The sequence below is a fragment of the Leptonychotes weddellii genome, chromosome 4, assembly GCF_054177405.1.
Source record: "Leptonychotes weddellii isolate Sample4059 chromosome 4, ASM5417740v2, whole genome shotgun sequence".
Lineage (NCBI taxonomy): Eukaryota > Metazoa > Chordata > Mammalia > Carnivora > Phocidae > Leptonychotes > Leptonychotes weddellii.
The window spans coordinates 35,336,810-35,362,442 of NC_138372.1; the positions used below are offsets into that span (position 1 = coordinate 35,336,810).

General features: G+C 43.3%; 1 protein-coding gene and 1 non-coding gene across 2 annotated transcripts in view; both read right to left on the reverse strand.

Moving 5' to 3' along the window:
- Positions 1-25,633, reverse strand: part of LOC102728406 (AGBL carboxypeptidase 4) — a 614,839-nt gene that overhangs the window by 10,406 nt on the left and 578,800 nt on the right. The window lies entirely within an intron of this gene.
- TRNAQ-CUG (transfer RNA glutamine (anticodon CUG)) lies at positions 1,276-1,348 on the reverse strand. The gene has a single exon. It is a non-coding gene; the product is annotated as a tRNA-Gln (tRNA).

The following is a 25,633-nucleotide window of genomic DNA, read 5'->3' on the forward strand; positions in this document are numbered from 1 at the left end:
CCCACCTCCTGCCCTCGACATGGCCCTCTTTCCACTTCTCATACTAAACAACGGCTGGGTGACACGGCTTTCCCAGATAGCACTGTGCACTCACTCTTTGACCCTTCACTTATTTATTTGTTAGTTAATTCAATAAACATGAGTGGAGCATCTACTCTGTGCCAGGCATGTTCCTGAGGATAGGGCAAGAGAGAGACAGTCTCTGTGTTCAGAGATAGCTAATAGCGAAATGGAAAAGACAGACATATTAAGCAAATAATGATACAATATGAATTAATCTCAATTATAGTAAATTCTCTAAAGAAAATTAGGAGGAAAGGTACTATGACCAGGGTTCAAAGTATCCTCAAGCCTCACCTGGCCCACCGGCTGATGTCCAGATACCACCCCTGGGCACCCCCCAACCCCATCACATTCTAGGGGAACCCGAGCAGTGGCTGAGGCTCAGCTTCCCTTCGGGTATCTGCTCCCATCAGGATAATAAAAAATGCATTAGCATTTTACTCAGGGAGAGAGCGAGCCTCACTCAAGGTGGAAACCGAATCCCCCAACTCGGGGTTAAATTCAGCTGGAAGTAGAGTGGGGTGGCAGACAAAAGCTGGGGCTGCACATGGGAGATTGCTTCCATGTATTTCGCTGAGTGGTTTCTGCTCTCAGAGCTTCCTGCTATTGGAAAAGTCAGGCATGCAAGTGGCTTTCATCCCCAGGGCAGCTTAAAGGAGCATTTTAGTTCAGCCTCTGGCAGCCTGCACAAGGCAGGGAGAGCGGAAATGGAGAGGAGCACAACAGGAAACTGCAAAGCCATTTTGGAAGCAGGATTAAGAACAGCGGCGGCGGCCATTTTCTGAGCACTTACTATGTGCCAGTGCTCGGCACCTTCTGAGGCAGCCACTGTTACCCCTTTTTACAGATGAAGAAGATGAGGACCAAGACGTTGGAGTACCTCCCAGCTACTAAGGGGAAGAGTCTAGATTCAAACTGATACTGTTGACCTCTGAAGCCTGTGCTCGGGTTAGCCGTGAGAGCAGTTAGTTGTGAGAAATGAGGAAAATACTTTGGCTGATTTCCCCGGTTTGTAGGCGAAGGAGCAGTAGGGGCTGTGGTGGGTGATGCTGTAGAACTGGAACAGCCTCTGCACACAGGGTTAGTGGTAGAAGCTACCACGGACTGTGTGCGGGACCTTCTGTACTTTCCCTTCGTTGTGTTCACGGTTTGAAATTCTACATTTACCTGTATGTTTTTTGCAAAGATTTTTTATTTTTTCAGTAATCTCTACACCCAATGTGGGGCTCGAACCCACAACCCTGAGATCCAGAGTCGCACGCTCCACCGACTGAGCCAGCCAGGCGCCCCCATTTAGCTGTGTTTATATTTGATTAGTCATTCTGATTACACTCTAGACTCCATGACAGGAAGGGCGGGGTTTAGCATTCCTGGCAGAGCGGACTGTGTCTTAAATATGTGTTCAAAGATCGCATATGGAAGGGTAGATCAGGTTTTTAAGAGGGCGGGATAAACAGCTGAAACCCTCACTCCTGCTGGAGAGAAATGTCACGTCTCATCCTGAAACCCCAAACAGTTAGAGGGGGACTTGTGCTAAAGGACTTCACCAGCAGAGCTCTGGAGGAAAGAGCTGTGCATCAAGAAACAGCAAGAGGAAGGCTGTTCCAGTCATGACCCAGAAGGTTCCCTGCCAGATCGTTTCTTCCCTACCCTCTGCTCCCTCCAGGCTCTATGAGGTCATGTGGGCACCCACAGGAACAGACATGGCCTCTAAAGTGATGGCACAGCTCAAGGCTGGAGAGGATGTATACATAGCTGACAGATGCCCCCCCCCGCCCCCACCTACCGCCCAGGGCACCCATGGACCTCAGAGCACCCAGTATTGATTTAATAGTGTCTCACATTATAATTAGGTGTTTACATACTAGCTTGTTTTTTCTCCCCAACTCCTTCTCTCCTCTCTTCATCTCTTACCCCCTGTCTTCTCCTCCAAGGTCAGGAGCTGCGTATTTTTCATCTCTCTCTATTCTCCCTGTTCTGCCTTCTGATAGGGCCTCGAGAAGTCTGTTGGAGATGTACCATTTTATATCATTACCAGAGCAAGTTACGTGATTAGAAATTCTCTTTCTTCATAGGTTTTGAGCAACTCACAACTTTCTTTTACAGGATCAAACTTCAGAGTTTAAAAGATATGCCTTTGAGGCCCTCAATTTATACTTTAAAGCTGTGCTTACTCTTCATCTTTAAGGTCACTGAGATGCAGCATGAGTGAAGCTATCCCGTTCACAGCCTCTGGGGTGTCAGAGCAAGGAGCTTTGGAAATCACCTAGCCCAACTACTTTATGTCAAAGCAAAGTAGACCGAGTCCACGGAGGGCAAGGGAGCAGCCCGAGGTCACCTGCCACATTGTTCCATCTTGTTTGCTTGCATGCCTCCTTCAGTGGAGTGAAAAGAAGAGATCTATGTCTACAGCCCAGTGCCTAGAAAAGCACAGATGCCTAGAAAAAAATTAAGGAAAACAAGGGAGCGGGGTAGGGGAGTGGAGGCAGGGGAGGATTTTGCTATGAATTTGTTCTGAGTTCCAATGTCATGTTGTTTACTTGCTTGAAGTGGTTTTAACTGAGGAGTTATCAAGAGGACCTCCTTCAAGAGGCGGTAACTGAAATGGCCCTTAAAGTATAAAGGCTATTTTACTCTTCACTTGGAAAGTGGGGCCAACTTTTAAGAAAAAAACAGGACAGGAGTCTGGACTGGGCACGAGGCCCTGCCTACCCTCTGTCTCTGGGAGCTAATGAGTCTGTTTGTGCTTGACATTTAGTACTTACGACTTTCGGGATCTCCTGGAAACATAAACTGTTTATTTTCATATTTGGTCATTTAATATATAACTCATTCCAAAAAGGAATTTGAAGAAGCTTACAATGAAAGAATGCCACAAAATAAAAACCGTGTAACTAAAGACATGGGGAAAAAGAAAAACAAAGACAGGAGAAATTAGCTGGTGCTAGGTATGAGGTCATAACTCACAACTCATATCCTAAGATACTCTGTTCACTTGCTAGGGGTGGGGTATGAATTTGGCTCTCAGCTTTTGAACAACTTTGACATAGTGGAAAACTCAGCTACAAAATACCCAGTGTCCTAAGGGAAAAGCAAAACAAACAAATAAAACCCCAAATAAAACAGTTGAATTACAGAATCTACCTTTCCTGACCCGAGGTGTGAGGGAAATCTTTCCTTAGGGTCCTTAGAAGGGTGTTTTGAGGCCTGGTGGATGATAGGATTTGGCCAGGTCATGCAGTGACGTACCAGCAGAGCTGTATTTGGACTCCTATGGATACTTCTTGAATAAGGCCTATGGAGCACAGACATAGGTGAAATGTGGTGGTTGTGAGAGTCCTGGGGCCAGAATAAGAAGCCACAGGTCTGTGTCATGGATAACAGCAAAGGACAGACGATGGACACAAATCTTAGCTCGTACACTCATACACCACTCATGAGTGGGATAGCTCTTAAACAGATTACAAAACCTGTCTCTCATTTCCATGTCTCTAAAATGGGGATAAGAAGAGTCTTTAAACCAAAATATGATTTCATTCAGAATTTTTATATTACAACAAACATTACTACATTATGGGATGTAATATAAAATCCACATCTTTTTTTTTAAACAAAACACAGGACTCAATAAAATATTAAAGTTTCAGGTTTTTGAGAGTATCAAGGTCACTCTCCCCTACTTACACAGAAGAGTTTGGAGGATCTGACTTCCTTTTTTTTTTTTAAGATTTTATTTATTTATTTGACACAGAGAGAGAGACAGCGAGAGAAGGAATACAAGCAGGGGGAGGGGGAGAGGGAGAAGCAGGCTTCCTGCGGAGCAGGGAGCCCGATGCAGGGGGCTTGATCCCAGGACCCTGGGATCACGACCCGAGCAGAAGGCAGACACTTAACGACTGAGCCACCGGGCCACCCTGGAGGATCTGACTTCTAAAAAGATCTTACCGCACTCAAGAAAGTTCAACAAAGTCCTTTTGTTCCCATTCTCCTTCAGATTTTTTTTTTTAAGATTTTATTTATTTGACAGAGAGAGAGATAGGGAGAGCAGGAACATAAGCAAGGGGAGTGGGAGAGGGAGAAGCAGGCCTCCCACCGAGCAGGGAGCCCGATGTGGGACTCGATCCCAGGACCCTGGGATCATGACCTGAGCCGAAGGCAGACGCCCAACAACCGAGCCACCCCAGCGCCCCTCCTTCAGATTTAGCAAGAGTGCCAAGGAGTTCACCATAGCTCCACACAGAACCGTGCACAGTAGGGACTGAATCAGCTAATTAATCAGAAACACCTGGAAGCCAGAAGCTAGGTGTTCTGGATCTAGCTTTGCCGCTTACTTGCTGTTTGAGCCAACAATTTGCCTGAATCTGTCTCTACCACATACTGGCTAAATGACCATGGGCAGGTGAGTAAAATACTTTGAAATGGGTTTAGCAACCCATCTACTAGTAAAGCAGTTAGCCTAGTGCTGGACACATAACCTCTGGATAAATGGAACATAGTCTGGTAAGACTTTTACTTTTAATTCCAAGAATCCTTGCGTGGAAAGCCTTTCCTCCCCTCTTTCTCTATTTATGGCTTTTCTCTTGTATCATCACCTTCTCCTCTCCCAGGCTGGGTTAGGTGCCTCTTCAAGTCCCCTCAGCACCTTGCACTACCCTTGGCCACAGACGTTATCACTGTGGGTTGCAATTATCTGTGAGTCACCCGGCTGTGAGCTCTTGTGGGCAAGGCTGCTGCGTGATTCAGATCGGTATCTCCAGCTCCTACCACTGTACTTGGCACGGAGCGGGCCTTCAGTCGTGTTTGTTGAATTGCATGAAACTGTGGAGTTCCTGTGAAAAATACCATGACATTCAGAATAAAACTCTGGCACTGAAAGTGAGGCAACATTAATCTGTGTTCCTGCCCAGCCAGAGTAATGCTTCTGCACGATGTCAGAGTCATATGTACTGCAGGAAGTAAAAGTGCCAGGCCATAAAAGTCTATTTTCTGCATTTGACTGACTCTCGTGGAAGCTCCATTCCATGCTGATTGACCACGACTTTCCATAAGAAATTGCCAGCTTGATTGTGGGGAAAGAATCCAGATCTAATTGTTCTTTGTAAGCCTGGGACAGAAGGTATTGTTATTTGAAAAATGGAACTGTCTAAATTAATTTTCCTGAAACAAACATCTTTGCCAAATAAAAGCAATGCATAATAACAACCCATAATTAAAAGCAAAATGATACCTTTTGTTACGTGGGGAAAGCAAATGTGTTCACCACAAAAAAAGACAAAATGTTATTTTCTTGGAACTCCACGGACACATCTTGAAGTCTGATGAGAGGGTGTGCAAGTCTGTGTGTGTGTGCATGTGCATGTGTGTTGTCTTGTGTTGTGTTTAGGAGTACAGTGGGGTGGGGGAGATGTCTCTTTTTCATTTTTTCTTTTGCTTTTGAAAAACAAGCATCGCTCATCTCTGCTTTCTGAACAATGGAGACAGAATATTCTTAAATCCCATTGCACTTTAAAGAGATAGGAATTGGGAAAGTGAGGGGAATTAACATTTATTAAACTGCCCTTATTTTCCCTTGTTAAATTTTCCTAACCTTTTAAAATTTATTTTAACTTTTTTATGTGTGTATGTATATGTGTGTGTATATCTTTCAAAACTAATAAATCCTTTCTAGAAAAAACTTAAAATGTTAAAAACCATAACTGAACATCCATGTAACAGGTGCATTGTTAAAGGTTTATTCTTTTTTCCTCCCAGCACTCTCATAATACTGGTCTTTAACCCTCATTGTAGAGATTAGGAAACTGACACTCAAAAAGGTTAAGTAAATTGCCGAGTCACACTGGTACATGACAGAGCTAAGATTTAAGCTGAGCTTCTGACTATAAAGCCCATGTCCTTAAAAATACTTTTTCCATTGTATATAGTATGATTAATAATATTAGTGATGTCAAAATAAAGAGGAAAACACACACGAAAATCATAATGTCTCAAAAACCATTTCCATATTTTCCATGCTGTTTCCTGTCCTAAGTAGCTGTGCTTGAACTGTAAGGGTAATAATTACATACAGAAAACAAGCACATAGTCATGGCATAAATATGACTTTGCTACTTTCTGTATTCTTTTTTTTTTTTACCGAGGTATAATTGACATACTATATTATGTTAGTTTCAGGTATACAATAGAGATTTGACATTTGTGTACATTGTGAAATGATCACCACAGTAAGTCTAGTTATCATTTGTCACTATAAAAAGTTAATACAATATTATTGACTACATTCCCCATGCTATACATTACACCCCCATGACTTATTTATTTTATAACTGGAATTTTGTAGCTCTTTATCCTTTTCACCCATTTTGTACATCACCCCTCCCAACCCCTCCTGTCTGGCAATCACCCATCTGTTCTCTGTGTTTATGAGTCTGGGTTTTGTTCTATCTTGTTTCTTACATTCCACATACAAATTAAACCACGTGTTATTTGTCCTTCTCTGTCTCACTTACTTCACTTGCATAATACCCTAAAGTCCATCCATGTTCTTGCAATTGGCAAGACGTCATTCTTTATTCTGGCTGAGTAGTATTCCACTGTATTTCAGAAAGAAATAGAACATCTGAACAGACTTATTGCTAGTAATGAAATTTAATCAGTAGTCTACAACCTCTCAACAAATAAAAGTCTTAGGAGATCGTAAGTTTCTAGGAATTTACTCATTTCTTCTAGGTTGTCCAATTTGTTGGTACTTGACTGTTCATAGTAGTCTCTTATCATCCTTTATATTTCTGTGGTATCAGTTGTAACTTCTCCTCTTTAATTTTCTGATTTTATTTATTTGAGCCCTCCTTTTTTTCTTGGTGAGTCTGGCTAATTGTTTGTCAATTTTGTTTACCTTTTCAAAGAACCAGCTCTTAATTTCATTGATCTTTTCTATTGTCTTTTTAGTCTCTATTTCATTTATTTTCATTCTGATCTTTATTATTTCCTTCTTTCTACTAACTTTGGGTGTTGTTTGTTCTTGCTTTTCTCGTCCCTTAGGTGTAAATTTAAATTGTTTGAGATTTCTCGTTTCTTTTTTTTTTTTTAAAGATTTTATTTATTTATTTGAGACAGAGAGAATGAGAGAGAGAGCAGGAGAGGGAGGAGGGTCAGAGGGAGAAGCAGACTCCCCGCCGAGCAGGGAGCGCGATGCGGGACTCGATCCCGGGACTCCAGGATCACGACCTGAGCTGAAGGCAGTCGCTTAACCAACTGAGCCACCCAGGTGCCCCGAGATTTCTCTTGTTTCTTGATGTAGGCCTGTATAGCTATGAATTTCCCTCCTAGACCCACTTTTGCTGCATCCCACAGATTTTGTTATGTTTTATTTCTGTTTTCATTTGTCTCTAGGTACTTTTGATTTCTCCCAGTAGATGTTCAGTAAACTGTTATTTAACCTCAGTGTAGTTTTTCCAGTTTTCTTCTTGTAATTATTTCTAGCTTCATATTGCTATGTTTAAAAAGAAGCTTAATATAATTTCAGGCTTCTTGAACTAACATGTGATCTATCCTAAAGAATGTTTCATGTCCACTTGAGAAGAATGTGTATTCTGCTGATTTTAGATGGAGTATTCTGTATGTATCTAGTAAGTCCATTTGGTGTACTGTGTCATTTAAGGCTAATGTTTCCTTATTGATTTTTTGTCTGGACAATCTATCTACTGATGTAAGTGGTGTGTTAAAATCTCCTACTATTGTTGTACTGCTGTCAATTTCTCCCTTCAGGTCTGTTAATATTTGCTTTATATTTTTTGGTACTCCTATGTTGAATGCATATATGTTTATAAATGCTTTATCTTCTTGCCAGAATGATCCCTTTATCATTATGCAGTGCCCCTCTTTGTCTTTTTTTACAATCTTTGCTTTAAAGTCTCTTTTGTCTGATACGAATGTAGCTACACCAGCTTTCAACATGAGTGTTAGGGGAACCAACCTCCCCATGCAGTTGAAAATCCATGTATAACTTTTGATTATCCAAAAACTTAAGTACTAATAGCCTACCCTTGACAGGAGGCCTTACTGTTAACATAAACAGATGGTTAACACATATTTTGTATGTTATATGTATTATACACTGTATTCTCACAGTAAAGTGAGCTAGAGAAAAGAAGATGTTATTAAGAAATCATACAAAACAGGGGCCCCCATGGGGCGCCTGGGTGGCTCAGTCGTTAAGTGTCTGCCTTCGGCTCAGGTCATGATCCCGGGGTCCTGGGATCGAGCCCCACATCGGGCTCCCTGCTCGGCGGGAGGCCTGCTTCTCCCTCTCCTACTCCCCCTGCTTGTGTTCCCTCTCTCTCAGATAAATAAAATCTTTAAAAAAAAAAAAAAAAACAGGGGCCCCTGGGTGGCTCAGTTGGTTGGGCATCTGCCTTCAGCTCAGATGATCCTGGGACCCTGGGATGGAGTCCCACATCCGGCTCCCTGTCAAGCAGGGTGCCTGCTTCTCTGTCTCCCTCTGCTGCTCCCCCTGCTTGTGCTCTCTCATGTTCTCTCTGTGTCAAATAAATAAATAAAATCTTAAAAAAAAGAAATCATACAAAAGAGAAAATACATTTATAGTATTGCACTGCATTTATATAGAAAAATCCAGTTATAGGTGGACCCCCACGGTCCAAACCCATGTTGTTCAAAGATCAATTGTATATACAGCCCTGGGGGCCCGCAATCATAATCTCTGCTGACCTGCAGACCAGAATATCAGGAGGTGTTCCCTGGGCCACAGTTGCAAAAACTGGGGCTCCAGATGAGTGTATAATCTGCTTTCTGAAAGGTCTCCTTAAGTTGAAGCAAGGCCAATCTGGTGCACAAGGATGGTATCTCCCTGCTTACATTCCCCGGGAGTGCCTCCCTAGCCTCTAGATGTTTGGGAAACCCGAAGCCTATCCCTTGGGCTAAAGCTCCAGGCCAAGTAAATAGGCCTTTTTCACAGGAAGACTGGTTGTTGCATTTTAGTGTGCCTCTCTGTGCAGTGCTCTGGGGGTGGTAGCCTGCCAAGAACTATCTTTTTGATGGTTACATTCTCATGGAGCTCAGAAATGCCAGTCCCCTTGGCCACCAGGGCCAGGCGATCGAGGGACATCCCCTGTGTGGACTGAGTGCACCCACTGGCTTTAGATAGGCGGCTAGAGAGCACTGGGGGCAGGGCATACTTGCTGGCTTCAGAAAGGCAGTGGGAACAGGTCTTGACTGTGTGTGCCCATGGGCTTCAGGAAAGCAGTGGGATAGTGCCTTATCTGCACTCGTGCTAGCTTTAGGCTGGAAACAGGAAAATGCTGCAACCACTTGTGCTTGCCAGCCCTAGCCAGGGAGCAGGTGAGTGTCACAATCACCCATGTTCCCTGACTTTTGCTAGGGAGCAGGAGAATGCCAGGACCATTTGCACCGGCCTGCCCCAGCCAGGGACCAGGGCAGTGCTGCAACCCCCTGCACTCTCTCCAGCTTCAGCAAGGCAGTAGGACAGTGCCATGACTGCTTGCCCCTGCCTGCCTTAGCAAGACAGCAGGAGGGTGCTGCATCCAAGCTCACCCATCTGTGCTAGCAGGATAGGTAGAGTGAGTGCAAAATGTATCTGCTAGCACCTCCATCTCCAGGGAGTTTCAACTATCCCCTGCTCCTTCAGCAGATGCTTTTAGATTAGCAAATGCATCTCCTTCACACATAGTCTAGGTGCTTTTCAAACTGTTGTTTTTTTGCTGGGTCTTGGTGTGAGGGAGATTGCACTTAAGGCCTTTGGAAGGGGAATCTCAGTTTCCTATGGCACTTTGGGTCCCTTGGATGTTGGTTTTCTAAGCCAACTGTTTTGGGGGCTAGTCTCTCTGGTGCAGATCCCAGGGGTTAGGATGCCTGATATAGGGCACCAATCCCTTGTTCCTCAGGGAGAAACACCGGACTCCTGAGATCCCTCCCTATTTCCGCACAGGGGTGGGGTTATTGGGCAGTCTGTATCTCTGCCTTTCCTACCTGTCCAGATGTGATCTTTTTATCCTTTTTTTTGGGAAGAAGCAGTTCATCTATTTCTCAGATCTTTTTCAGAGGGAAATGGACCTTAGGTAGCTGTAGATTTGGTGTGTCCATGGGAGGAGGTGAGTTCAGGACCTTCCTATGCCACCATCTTGCAGAAGTCTCTACTTTCTGTATTCTGCCATTTTTAGGTTACATTAGATCATAAGAAGTTTTCCAACAGTATTACACAGTCATTCTAAACATTATTTTAATAACTTCATAATGTTCTATTTAGTGAAAGTGCATAGTTTACCTAAATATAGGACATTTAGGCTATTATTATTTTGTTATTGTAAATGACATTATGATAAAAATCTTCCTGCATACAATTTTTTCCTTCATTTGGATTAGATTATCTCTCTGGGATGAATACTCAAGAGTGGAATTGCTGGGTCAGAAAGATGTACCTTTTTATTACTCCTGATACATATTGCCAAATTGCTTTCCAGTAGAATCATTCCAATTTACATTCCCATGAATAGGGTGTGAGATAAAGATTTTACTATAGCTTTGCCAGCATGGGGGATTATAACTTTGAAAACATTTTTTGTTAATGTAATAATCATATGGGATCTGACTGTTATTTTAATTGTTTTTTTTTAAAGATGATTCAGTGGGTTTGAATTCTTTTTCATTATCTTGTTCATTCATTGTATTTCCTATAGTGAAAGTTGACTTTTCACATTTTTCTGTCCAGCATTAAAGTTTTAGCTCTGTTTGAATTTTATTTTATTTTTTTTAAAGATTTTATTTATTTATGAGAGAGAGAGAGAGCGAGCAAGTGCACGCATAAGCAGGGGGAGGGGGAGGGGCAGAGAAAGAGGGAGAGGGAGAGGGAGAGGGAGAGGGAGAGGGAGAGGGAGAGGGAGAGGCAGTCTGGGGGCTGAGCAGGGAGCCTGATGTGGGGCTCAATCCCAGGACCCCGAGATCATGACCTGAGCTGAAGGCAGACACTTAACTGACTAAGCTACCCAGGTGCCCCTCTGTTTGCCTTTTAAATTCTCAGGGGATAACCACCTCTCTTGTTCTTGGTTCATTAACTTTGGTAGCACTGGAAATACCCTCCTGGACTTGATTTGGTACCAAATAAACTGCTTTCCCTAAAACAACAAGGCTCTTTTTATTTTTTTATTTTTTAAAGATTTTATTTATTTATTTGACAGAGAGAGACACAGCAAGAGAGGGAACACAAACAGGGGGAGTGGGAGAGGGAGAAGCAAACTTCCTGCTGAGCAGGGAGCCCGATGCGGGGCTCGATCCCAGGATCCTGGGATATGACCCGAGCCGAAGGCAGACGCTTAACGACTGAGCCACCCAGGTGCCCCACAAAGCTCTTTTTAAAGTTTCCAGGCAAAGATGGAGCCCAGTAAAACTTTGAAATATACATCTAGATAGTGTTAGTATAGGCTCACAAGATTTAAGGATGCTCTGAGTCCCTCCCCTACCCTTTAATCCAGTTCTAAGGATCAATGATGGTATTTCTCTTTGAGCATGAGGAGCTCTGCAGCAGATCAAGGAGACTGACTGGGCCATTGTATAAGAAGTGGGAGTTTTTCCCATGATACCTCTAGATTTCTCACTTCCAACATTCTATAGAGGAGAGAATAGTCCAAGGGCCTTTCTTCTTGGGAAGAGGTATTCTCCTCACTCTCAGAGAAAGCCAAGCAGGATCTCCTGTGAGGTCTTAAGGAAGGGAAGCCATGTTGATTTGCCTCATGTTGCCAAATGGAGTTCTCCCAGAACTTAGGCTGAGGTTCCATGCTGGGGTTTATCAGTTTCAAGTATGTTTTTTGATTGTGTTTTGTTTTTTATGTTGTGGAATTTTCTTTTTGTGGGGAGAGGGGGGAGGGCTGTTTTTATTCTTTGCAGATGTTTCCTTCCAAGAACTTGAGGCAAAGATTTATTTTAGGTTAGGATTTAGGTGTTCAGAACCCTGAGCAGTAGTCTACCCTCTGTCTATAAATATCATCGGCCTCTTCATTTTGATGCTTCCAGGGGACAGAAGTCACTCAATAAGCAATAGATGCACCTTGCTTAGCACCTATTGTATACAGAGCTCTGTGTTAAGCCTTGGGCCAGGTGGGCAGGGGGCATAGATAAGCACTTACCTGACCCAGTATTTTGTTTATATTGGCTCATTTAAGCCCTGCAATATTATGAAGTATGTTTCATAATTCTATTTTATAGATGAAGAAACAGGTTCCGAAATGCAAAGCAATCTATCCATGATCACAGTTGTTAGTTGGTCTTCCACCCTGCTTTTAGTTTCACTTCCTTCAACCCATTCTCTACCTTGCAACCAGAGTCAAATTTCAAAAATGCAAATCTGACATGCTGCTCTTCTCTTTTAAATTTCCCATTGACAAAATAATGTCTAAACTATCTAACATGATCACTCTGCCCCTGCCAGCCTCTGTGGCCTCCATACTTGCCACCAATCCCCTCATAGTCCAGAATCCGGCCAGGCTGATCATCTTTAGTCCCCCTACACCACATTTTCCTCTTGCCTCCATCTCCTCTTATATGTTGTTTTCTGTGCCTGCCACATCCTTTCTGTCACAATCTTTCTTTGGTTAGTTACTTCCCACTCCTCTTTCAGATCTCAGTTTACAGGTTAAGCCTTATCTGACCTGCCCTGCCTCCCTCCAATGGTTTAGATGCCATTTTTATGCATTTGTTCTTCCTCTACCATAGCACCTTAGCTACCATTCTGTAATTGTCTATTTTCTCATTCAACTGTGAGCAACTTAAAGGCAAAAACTGTGTCTCATTCGTCATTATAGCCCCAGCATTTAATCACAGTGCATGGCACAGGGTAGCTGTTTGCTGTAGACTGAATGTTTGTGTCCTCTCAAATTCATATATTGAAAATTAATCCCCCATATGTTGGTATTTGGATGTGGGGCCTTTGGGAGGTGATTTGGGCTCTGTCCTCACTAATGGGATTAATCTCCTTATAAAAGAGACCACAGAGAGATCTGTCACCCCTTTTGCCATGTGAGGTGATAACAAGATGGCCATTTATGAACCAGGAAGTGGGCTCTCACCAGACACTGAATCTGCCAGTGCCTTGATCTTGGACTTCCAGCTTCCAGAACTATGAGAGATAAATTTCTGTTGTTGATAAGCTAGCCAGTCTATAGTATTTTTGTTATAGCAGTCCAAACAGACTAACACAATGCCCAATAAACACACTTGAATAAATTAATGAATGAGCAGAATCAGAGGAGACTACAGAGCTGGTAAACAGATGGTGATCTAAGAGGTCAGGGGTTTTTCAATTGTTCTTTTTTGTAGTTACTTTAAGTTACTAGATGTTTTTGTCCAACATTCATTGGATGACTGGTGGAATTAAAAAGGTCTGATCACCAATAAACAAAGAGGAAGACATTATTTGTAGCTGGTCAAGCCTTTGTTTCCCCAGCTGTGGTCCCCAGAGGGCCGTCCTACTCCAGACCACTTACTCTAGCAGCATTCTGCAGGGGACCAAGCACTGCAGTCACACCCTGGCTTGACTCATGGCCCTGCCTCTTCCTAGCTCTAGCATTTCCACAGCTACTACTGAGCAAATGCCTACCATGTGCCAGGTACTGTACTTTGTGCTTTATTTCTCTTAGCTCAAATCTCTAATTCTTGTTAACAAATTTGAAATGTAGGCATCACCCTTCTTATACTGATGAGGAAACCAAAGCTTGAAGAATTTCAGTTACTCTTTCTAGGCAGCATACCTCAAGTTCTAGCCCAGGGATTTGAATCCAAGTTCACAGTTTCCACAGTCTGTATTCTTTTTCATTACATACTTCCCTGCTTCTAAGAGCCTTCTAGCTATGAGCACACAGTAGGCAAATAAGAAAATATAATAAATTATTTGCATTCTTCTCATGAAGTGTTGCAATTTCTCTAAATCAAACCTTTTCTTCCCTGAGCCAGCTCCTGTATGTGGGCAGATGGCAGATGGTGACAATTGTCCACTGCTTCTCTGAATATTGTATTTGTATCCTATTCAAAAACACATTTATAAAGATGTGTCTGTGGATATAGATGGAGCAGAGAATAGAGGACATGCTTTTCTTCATCTGCCTATTATGTCCCTAAATGTGTCAATATTTTTTCTCTGCAAGTAGAGCACTACATTTGATCCCCTCTTGTCTCTGCTTCAATGGCTTTGTAATTACGCAGCAAGCAAGAATTCGGCAGCTGGCCCCCTATGGAGAGAGAGCATTGGCTCGTGTACTTATACCAGTTGAAAGAAGAAAGAGCTCCTTGTGCTGGGATGGATGTATCAGTGGCTTTTTAAACCAGATGTGTGTGTGTGTGTGCATGTGCGTGTGTGTGTGTGTGTGCGTGTGTGTGTTTGGTGTATATGTAGGAAGAGTGAGAGTGAGAGGGGAATTAAAGCAAGGGCAAGAAGAGAACTTGAGAGAGATTGAGAGATAAAACAAAAAACCCCCAAAAAACAACAAAGGAAAAGAAAGTGAGAGTAAATACCCAGCTTTCTGAAGCTCACCTGAGTGAGTGCCGGAAGGCCCTTAGAGATTGTCTCACTCAAGCTCAGCAAACTGCAGGCCGCTGGCCAAATTTGGCCTGATGCCTATTTCTGTACAACCCACAGCTAAAAATGGTTTGTATGTTTTTAAATGACTGAAAACATATAAAAGGAAAATTATTTTGTGATGTGAAAGTTATGTGAAATTCAAATTTCATTGTCCATAAAGTTTTATTGGAACGCAAACATGCTCTCATTTATTTACACACTGTTTCTGACTGCTTTTGTGCTACAAAGGCAGAGCTGAGTAGCTGTGACAGAGATTGGTTGGCCTGCAAAGCCTAAAATATTTACTCTATTGTCCTTTATAGAAAAAGTTTGCCATTTTTCTCAACTAGTCCAAACTCTAGACTCAATAACCACCTTGAAGGCAGAGGTTATAGTCATGTGATTCAAATCTGTATCCCTGGTGCCCAGCACAGGGCCTAACACCAAGACTGGCTACATAGTTTGTGGGGCTGAATACAAAATGAAAATACAAAGCCCCTTATTCAAAAAGCAGGATTAAAATCTCATTAAAGGTACTAAGATGACCCATTGGCTGCTAAGATCGCCCTGTCCTCCCCCATCCCACCTCTCTACCTGCTAGCTGGGGGCAGGGAGACTGAGGAGAACATTTCCCATTCCCATGGACCACCTGCCCCAATCAATTACAGATAACAACCCAGAAGGGTATTGTAAATCTCATGCTAGGATAGGCTAGGTATAGGGGTGGGCAAGAGGCTTGCCCCTGCTGAACCATCTACTGAACATACCGTGGCACTGCCATCCTGGGAAGGGAAGGGTTGGGTGGTGCCCAGAGCTCTAGAAGGTGTATGGAGAGGGTGGCCAAGAACCAGGCGAGGGGAGTTATGAAGTGGTAGGAAGCAGGACTATGCATGAGGCCAGGCTCCACGCCTCTGGTGCATGCTTTATTGTCCCATCAGATTTTGCTTATAAAATACAAACTCAAAGATAAAATTACTGAGAGTTTTATGATGGCAACCACAAAGCATGAAATACCAAGTGCTTCTGAGTATGAGGCCCTGTGTTACTATACTAGTCACACACCCAGAAGCTGGTCCTGCTGTGTACACACTAAGGACTGAAGGACTGTTGCTTTATGAATGGCTTTGGATGAGACAGTGTACCATGGTAGAAAAGTACCTCGATGCCCAGCTCTACCACTTCCTAACTCAGAACCATTGTTCCCCCACTGTGTATCTCTTTAAGGGTTCGAGTGTGATACTAACGAATAACAATGCTCCAAAGCTTGTTGTTAGCCTCACACTTCTCTGGGAGCATCCTCAGGAATCTTAGTCAGCCAGAGTCTTCCTGAAACCACAATATAAGCTTCATTCTTATTTCCCCATTCCAAAATATTCAGAGAGGTTTCAGGATGGTGAGAGAAATTAGCCTATGCACCATTGGCTCCCATCAAAGCCAGTAGATAAATGTGAGATGTCACAAGAATGCTGTGGGATCCCAGAGATGAAAGCAGTTAAGTACAAGTGAGGTCCTGGAGAGTTTCTTGAGGAGCAGGCCTTAGACTGTTTCTTATAGGGTGGGGGAGATTTCTCTAGGTGGAAAAAAGTGAAAGGGGGCTTAGGGGTCCAGGCAGAGGCTCCTACGTAAGCCAAGGCTCAGAGATGGGAAAGCATGTGTGCACCTAGGAAGTGGTGAATACTCCAGTATGCTGGAACATAGAGTACGAAGAGGGATGTGTGGAGATGGTTCTGAAAGGCTTGAGGGCATACTACAGAGTCTGCTCTGTCCTACCTAGCAGTTTGCATTTCATTCTTGAGGCCACTGAAAACCATGAAAGAGTTCGACAACTTGCTAATGTGTGCCTTGGCTATGAATGTACCTGTTTATAAAGTGTGAGAATGGCTCAGTGCTGCCTATTGCCACCAGAGAGGCAAGCACAGGACAGGGGAGAGGGAACTAATGTCTACAGACATTAGACATTCATGGACTGAATCTATATTGAGCTTTATATCATATATTATAACCACTCCCTTTTATAGATGGAAACTGAGGCTCAAAGAGCTTAGGGTTCTCTCTGAAGATCACATAGCTAGCAAGGAGGCAGAGTCAGCATCAGGCCATGGGTCTACACCTAACACCATGGTCCAAACCCTTACTGATGCCCTGCTCTGCTTTTCAAGAATTCCAAGCAAGCATCCCAGAGCCACCCATTTGCTATGGGATGAACCACAGGCCTTGTCTAGACAGCTCTTCCTGAACTTTCAGGTGGAAGTGACCATTCCTTTCACTTTGCACCAACTGGTCCTGATTATCTGTGTTGAAATTCCCAGTATCTAAGACTGTGGGCCCCTCAAGGGCTTCTCTCTTCTCTGTATTGTCTGTGTCTAGCACAGGGCCTGGCACAAAGTGGGTGATCAGTCCTGGTTTGCAGAATGCGTGAGCAAATTAAAGAGCAGACTAGTCCATTAATTAAAGACCTTCTCATTCATCCTGGAGTCCATGACCCTCCTCACTGGAAGCCAAGCCAAAAGCAACCCTTTCAGGAACAGGCATGCTGAGGTTGAGGGCTGTGTGAGTGATGCACAGTTCTTGCATCAGAACAAATTTACAGCAAATAGTGCCCATAAACAGCACAAGCTACTCAGTTAGGCTAATTTATGTTCACACCAGGGCCGTCCTGGCCCCCAAAGCCCAGAGCTCTTTACAATTCCAAAATGATTAAAAGCATCACAGAAACCCATATTTTCCATTTTTATTAAAAGCACTAAAGTGGGCAGTGCTTTCTGCATGTCAATGGGGAGCCACTTCCAGACCCAGGGAGAAAAGTCTCTCCTCAGATGGCAAAGGCAGACTCCTCCACATCCTGCTCTGTGCATCCTTCTGCCTCTAAACTCCACTGTCTTCTCCCTCACAGAAGGCTGCCTCACTTGTCCCATACTATGGCCTGCCCGCCTAAGCCCCCCTTTGCTCAGACTCTTTTCAGTCAGAGGCACATCCCTGCTTAAGATCTTTACACGCTTCAACTGTCCCAACTCCTCATCCTGGCACGTGAGACCTTTCATGGAGCGGCGCAAACTGCCTCTCCAGTCACAAGTCGTCTTCCTGACAGAGGATGTCATATTCTCAAAATACCCAGGATTTCTTTTTTCACTCAAAAAGCTTTTATTCATGGTGTTCCCTGGGTCAAGGATGACTTTCCTTCCTTTCTCCACCTGGAAAATACCTATTCTTATCGCTGTAGATCTAACTCAGTTTTCATTTTTTTCTCTGAAGTATTGCTGAACTTCCCGACGCCAAGTGAGTTATTCCTCTTCCTTATGCATGAGTCCATTCAAGTGCATGTTGTACTGGATTGTGTATGTTTGTGTATCTGTCTCTCCCCTGTGAGCTTCAAGCACAGAGCCAGGCACAGAGTAGGCGGCTGGTGAATATCTGATAAACGAATCAATGAACTGACTTCCAACAACGTGTCCCAAAAGAGACAACACTGAGGCGCTGTAATGAAACTTACTCATCTAAACCAATGACCTTGCTTACTATTTTACTGCAAGAGCAACTGAAGAACACAAGAGCCCACACCGTAGCCACTCATGTACTTGCACAGATGCTCACGTGCTCTTTCTTTCCTCGAGTTACCATGGAGGAACTTTCCCCACCCCTGTGTAAGGCTATCCCCTCTACTGTTCACTTCCCCTACTAGCTTCCCCTCCCTTCTCAGCTACTCAAGGACATTGCTCCAGCAATTTTTGCCTATCTTTTCTGCACCAAATTTTTCTAGCTTACTACATCATTTTCACTGGTATAAAAACATGTTATTAATGCAACGTTAAAAAACAACAACAACAACAATAGAAAAGGAGCCCTTGGGTGGCTCAGTCGGTTAAGTGTCCGATTCTTGATTTTAGCTCAGGTCATGATCTCGTGGGTTGTGGGATTGAGCCCCGTGTGGGCCTCCATGCTCAGTGGGGAGTCTGCTTGGGATTCTCTCTCTTTCTCTCTTCCTCTCTTCCTCTCCCCCCCCCAAATAAATAAATAAATCTTAAAAAACAAAAACAGAAAAGCTCTTGGCTCCGCTTCCCCTTTCCATTACTCTCATTTTTCTCCTTTCTTTCAAACAGCTGTCTATATCACTCCCTGACTCCTCATCACTCCTTCCCTTTTGAACTCACTCCATTAAGGCCACCCTGCCAAGCCACCGAAAGCACTCTTGTCAAGGTCTCCATGACCTCTGCCTTAAGTCCAGTGGTTGGTTCTTAGTCTTCGGGAAACCCTACAGACCAGCAGCAGCTAGGCCCCTCCTCTCCAAGCTGCTTGTTTCCACCTGACCTCTCAGCGCACTCTCCTACTTTTCTTCCAATTGCACAGGCCACTCCTTTCCACAGCTCCTTTGTAGGTTCCTCTTCTTTTCCCAGACTTTTCAACCTTGGATTGAGCCAAGTCTTAGGAACTCTTTTTTCTCAATCTACACTCACTTCTTAAGTGATCTCCCTCAATTTAACAGATTCCAAAATTTATATCTCCAGTTCTGAATTTTCCTTTAAGCTCCAGACTCGTAGCCAACTGTATCTTCAACATCTCCATGTGTATGTTTAGCAGGCATCTCAAATTTAACGTTCTTCCAAACTCCTAATTCCTTTCTCCAAATCTGTTCTGCCCATAGTTTCTCCCTTATCACTTAGGGAAATGCCATAACTCCATTTTCCTCAATGTTCAAGTGAAGAATCTTGGAGACATCTTTGACAATATATTTTCTTCCATGCTACATATTCAGTCCTTTCATCAGATCATGTTGGCTTTGTCTTCAGGATATCCAAATGCTGACCACTTCTTAGCACCTCTAGCTGGTTCCTGCCACCATCATTGTTCACCTGGATTACAGCACTAGCCTCCCAACTGGTATTCTGGCTTCAACTCTTGCCACACACTGCCCCCCCTTATGACTATTTTCAAAATATCATTTAGCATCATTATGGTAAAATAATATAAGTCAACTCAAAAGCTTTAGATGATTGCCATCCTACAACAGTAAAAGCCAAAATCCTTATTATGTCTTTAAAGACCCTACATTATCTGATGCTCCATTACCCCAATGACCTCATCTCCTACTGCTTTTCCTCTCAGTCATTCCTCGTTAGTCACTGGCTTCCCTGCGGCTCCTGGAACAGACCAGCCTTGGTCCATTCTAATGCACCAGATATCTACATATTGCTCCCTTACTCCCTTCATAGTGATGTCTTCTCTGACTATCCTATTTAAAATTGCAATCTGCTCCTTTCCCTGTACCCCCTGTCCACAGCTTCTCCATCCCCTTTATTTCTCTTAGTTGCTTTATTTTCTGCCACAGCATTTTAGGGTGACTGTTATCCTGGTTTATACTTCTTTGGTAATTATTAATCATTTTTTGCTTTTACCCTCAGAGGTATCCTGGTTTGGACAATAAACTAAATAATCACTTTACCTTCCATCACTTAATATACTAAATATTTTACGTATTTATTTTGCTTATGTATTCTCTCTCCTTTTAGAACATAAGCTCTATGAAGACAGTCAGTGAGTTTTGTATGTTTTGTTTCTTACTTAATCTCCAGTACCTGGAACATGGTAGGTGCTCGATAAATATTTGTGGAAGGAGTGAATTTACATTTTGTAAATAACAGAGGCAGTTCGCACTGTTGTTTGATCTCCTTTCTTTGTAAAAGACTAGGTCTTGGCCTTAGCCTCAGGGCCATACTCATAACAGGTCAGGGAACCTATTTTATTTCCCAACCCTGTTAACCCTCCAATTTTCAACAACAACAACAAAAAATCACAGTGAATCAAGGATCCCAAAGAAGAAGGTCAATTTGTAAAGTTCATGCCATCAGGAATCTTAGAAATGTGATCCATCAACCTCAGCCTCACAGTAAGGAGGTAGTGCTTGGGACAGGCCCACAACACAAAGAAAGACATTCTTCACATGTAAACACTTTTCACACCATTATGGAAGCCCTGCCCCTGCCAAGGCATAATGACCGTGTTCAGTGTAATGGGGAGGAAAACACACATTAGCCAGACGGCAGGTTTCGGACGCACGCCTGGGACATTATCTCTAATCATATATAGTCAATTTCATATCCGCTTTTTTGTGGGCTTCACAACTTATAATTATTGTCAGCAGGGAAAAAGAAAAAAAAAAGGTAGGGAAATATTTGAAGGGAGGGGTATAGATAGGAGAGAAAATTCTTGATAGCAATAAACCGTGAGGCCAGAGCTTATTAGACAATATTAGAAACTATATTGGGATTAAAGCTAAGAAAAATGAACTGTATATAAGCTGGGAGACTGTGCAAGCCGGGAGATCTTATAAGGCTTTCAGATCATCTCATTACATTGTATGTCTATGACACTGAGAGGAAGTTAGTGGGACATTATGAAATGTGTCAAAGTTAGGGTCCAGATATTTCATAAATCCATATAGGATTTGGAAGGGCCTCTGAGGTTAATGAACTGAACTTCATTTTATAAAAGTGTGTGTGTGGTGGGGGGGAAGGCCCTGCAGGGCAAGGACTCATATCCAGGCCTCCTGATTCAGAGCACAGCTGATTCTTCCACGGAAGACAATGTAACAGAGAGCTCTTTCTCGTGTCATTTACCTTAGATCTTGGGGTGGGAGGAATTTCCTCCAAGCTTGGCACTGGGACCAGGAGGGAGGATGGCAGAGTTCCAAGAATATCATGAAGCTGAGATGGGAAACCCTTCTGGATCCAGTAAGCCTGACATGGTGGGCTTGCCTCAAGACCATGGCCCAGTTGTGTGTGTGTGTGTGTGTGTACACGCCTCCTGACAGAACTGAGTTTTAACACTGGATCCCAGGGCTACAGGGAGAATCAAGCCCCACAGGAAGGCAGGCTTCACTGCTGTTCTCCCTCCCACCATGTCCTGCAATCTTCTTTTCCCCTGTCTCACTCCGATTTACCCATCCTTTAAGGCTTCCATCAAGTCTCCCCTCCCCACACCCAGAACACAATTGGTGGAAATGTGGTGTCTCAGCTTTCAACCTTTACTGTCACACCAACCTGTGTCACCTCCCAGAAATCTCTTTACTACTTGTGAAACCTTTATCTCTCTGAGTTTTGGCTTTTCTGGTGATTTTTGAAGGAGGGGAAAGCAGAAGCTGCTTGGAGTCAGTGGTATTCTTGTGTTTTTTTGTGTGTTTGTGAAAGTCAGGGTCTGCTGAAGAGACTGTGGACTATGGACATCCTTAAGAGGGAAAGGAGGAGAGGGGAGGTTGGCTTTGGGGTTAAGGGAGGAGGATTATTTCTTAAACAGGGAGGAGGATGAAGGCCAGTGTATTTGTCACCTGCACTCCACTCTACAGCAGCATCTCAGGGTGTGCTCAGGTTGGTGAGTTGTGGACTTATGGCCTGGTAGACTCATCAAAGATCATTATGCCCCAAGCAGTGCATGGAAACAACACTACAGGGCCATGAGGGCTAGGGAAATGGTTGTGTCACTGTGAACTGGTCTGGATCAATGACCAATAGTCAGAGAGGCTCGCCCGAGTGCTTCTGATACTTTGGCGCTGCATGAGATCCTGGGATCTTAGCAAAATATAGGGGTGGGAAACCCCAGTAACAACAGAGGTTCAATTTACTACCAGTTCAGAAGGATGTGGGCTACAGGCTCAATTTAAATGCTTTTAGTATAGAAAGAAATATATTTCTTGTATTCCTAAGTTTGGAAACCAAGATTCATACCTATCATAATGATACAGTGCTTACCATAGAGTAATGTTCCATAAATGGTAGATATTATCATTATTATTACATCACTTACTAAATGTATTTGAAAAATAAAAATCATAGGGTAGGTCAGGTCAAGGCTGATCAAAAATACAAGCCCCATGTCAGAAGGACACTAAACTCCAGGAACCGAAGCAGAAGAACCAAGAGCACAAGAACCCGGTCTCTGAAAATTCTCATCTAGAAACTTTCACTGAGCACATATTTTGGACCAGCACTGAGCTAGATGCTAGAGCTGCAACAATGAATCAAATATGGTCTCTTGTACTGAGAAGCCCCCAGTGTGGTAAGGGGTATAGACACACAAAGAGCTCATTTCAGTTCTGTGGGCTTGCAGCTGTCTTAAGGACATTTGGCCATAGGCCAGCTTCCTGTTTTAGTGCTACTGCTTTTCTTCTTTTTCTGCCAGGGTAGGGTCATTCAGGTAAGATTAGACTTCAGGCTCATTACGGTGACTGAAGAAAGCAGCCCAGTGGCCAGGCAGGGGATTTGGCGACTGGAAGAAGAAGGTATTTCCTAGCACAGGCACTGCAGGGGAACTTTTTTCCACTCCCAGCTTTTAGCTAGGGCAGTCAGGCTCCTAATCCTGAACTTTTCTCATTATAGCATGTTGTCCCCAGGAATGACCCTAGGAATTAACAGCTTATACTCTCATAAGCAGAAGAGGAGAAATAAAAATTAGGAAGTAGATGGTACTGGTTTCCTAGGGCTTCCAACCATACAGATTTATTCTCTCATAGTTCTAGAGAAATCAGAAATCAGAAATCAAGGGTCTGAGAGGGCCATGCTCCCTCCAGATGCTTTAGGGAAGAATCCTCCCTTGCCTCTTCTAGCTTCTGCTGGGTGTCAGCAGTCTCTGAAGCCCCTTGGTTTGTGGCCTTACCCCAATTTTGCTTCCTTTGTCACATGGTATTTTTCCTGGGTGTCTCTGTGTCCCTGTGTCTTCACATGGCCTTCTTATAAGGATACCATTCATTGAATTTATGGCTCACTTTAATCCAGTATGATCTCATCTTAAGTATAATTGCAAAGACCCTATTTCCAAATAAGGTCACATTCACAGGTACTGGGAGTTAAGACTTCCACAGATATTTTTTTCTGGGGGGGATACAATTCAACCCAAACATACCCCTTCAAAATATGCACATAGACAGAAAGATCGATAGATTCGATTATTGGACACTACTGGACACCCATGACGGCATTCTTGTGAAAAAGGAAGCCTCCACTAGATGCCTACCTGCCTGACAGCTGGGGCCGCTCGGCTGGCTTTAGACCTGACTATTCCAGTGGGCAGCCTGGACCATGACAGAGGCGCTGGAGGTAGAGGACAGAATCCATCAACCTAAAATGCACCCAATCCAACAACACCTCACTTTCTAATGAGGAAACCTAGGACCAAGGAGAGGAAGAAAACCTGCCTACAGTTTCATCATGCACTGGCCATGAGAGCCTCAAATGTTAGCCAAACATTAGCCAAAATCAGGAGACTGGTCTGAGAAAGAAATACTTCAGGAGCTTTAAAAAATTTTAGTTGACTTCAAAATGTGCAAACCCTTTGACCTAGCAATTCTGCTTTTAGGAAATTAGCCTAATGAAACGGCTAAGATTTAGCCACAAGAAAACATCAGAGCATTATGAATAATGACAATATAAACAGTCTCCATAAGCTGAACATTTACTTTATGTCAGACATTGTACCAGGTGCCTTGTATACATTCTCATTGAATCTTCAAAACAGCTTCAAAATGAAAAAACTGACTGAAGAGATTAAGTTTCCTAAGAATACATAGCTAATGTCTTGAAATGCATGGGTTGGAATCCACATCTATTTGATTCCAAAGTCCAGGCTCTTATGTTATCTTTCCGCATAAAGTCATCAAGTCAACTCCAGGGCCCCTGAATGGAAGTACCAATGACTGGAGATCTGTTAAAAATCTTAAGATGCACCATATGGTAAAATATAGTAGGTCATGATATGTGGTATTATAGATTACTATCTAGTGATACAGTGTATATTAAAAGAAAGGTAGGTTACAAGACATTACTTACTGAGTGATTATATGAGTACATATAGTGGTAACAGTGGATAGATAAATACATATAAAAACATTAACCCTCATTACCTCTGGGTGGTGGGATTATAGGCAAGTTTTACTTTTGATTTTCTATATTTACAATTTTTCTACAATGAACAAGGAATTAATTTAATAATAGAAAAAATAAAGTGTGTCTTGTTTGCAAAACAAAGAGATTTCCACTAGGCAGGGAGAGAGTATTTGCTAAAAGGATTTTCTAAGACCACATCTCCAGCTCGAGTGTGTGCTTCAGCACATTACCTTTATCTTGCCAGACACAGTTCTTTTACCTACATGGCACATAGAAAACTGCAACTTCTCACTGGTAAAAAGGGTTCATGTCTTTGGACCTAGCAGAAGCACCTGGGCAGTAAAGGCTGCCAAGCACCTGAGTAGCAGAGGGTTTCCAGGGCACACTGCTTCTGCCCTGTGGCTAGATGAATCTAATAATATACCACCATTTCTTTTTCCTCTTCTTTCTCTCAGAGATGCAGCAGGTAAAGCTTCTGATTGAATTCCATCTTGATTTCATTAAATATTCATAAAGGCCAATTAGAAGAGGAGAGAAAGAGGCCGTGAGGCAGCCCCTTCTATCATCCTGTCAGAGGCCGGCTGGCTGACCATCAGGCATGGACCAGCCAGTGGTCAATATGGCTGTGACCTTTCTGCCCTCTCCTCTGGGGTCACTTTTCACCATCCCAGCAAGGGACTCAGGACTGGCAGGGGAGGAGAGGCAGGGGCCAGGGAAGAGAAACAGCTCAGAATTCTGACAGCAAGGTGCTTAGTGTGTAGAATGCAAAATGCAAATGCTGGTGAACATCCTCAATCACCACTGGAATGGAAATCTTTCCCTAATGAGCGATGACGATGGGAGAGAGCTGATTGCACTGAAGAAAAACTGCTTAAAATTCATAATCAATCAAGCAAGTTGATTTTAACCTTTTGTAACTAAGCCATCCCATTCCAGCTTCTTCTATTGGCCAACTAGAGCTCATCTCTCCCCATCTTCTTCCCCCAACCCAGCTGGGACAGGAGGTGCCCGGGGAGGCCCAAAGAGAGACAAGCCTATCAGGAAGATGGCATGCAAGAAACCAAGAGAACTCATCCATCCTGGCCCTTTAATTTTACAGTTGGGGAGATGAGGGTCAGAGGGG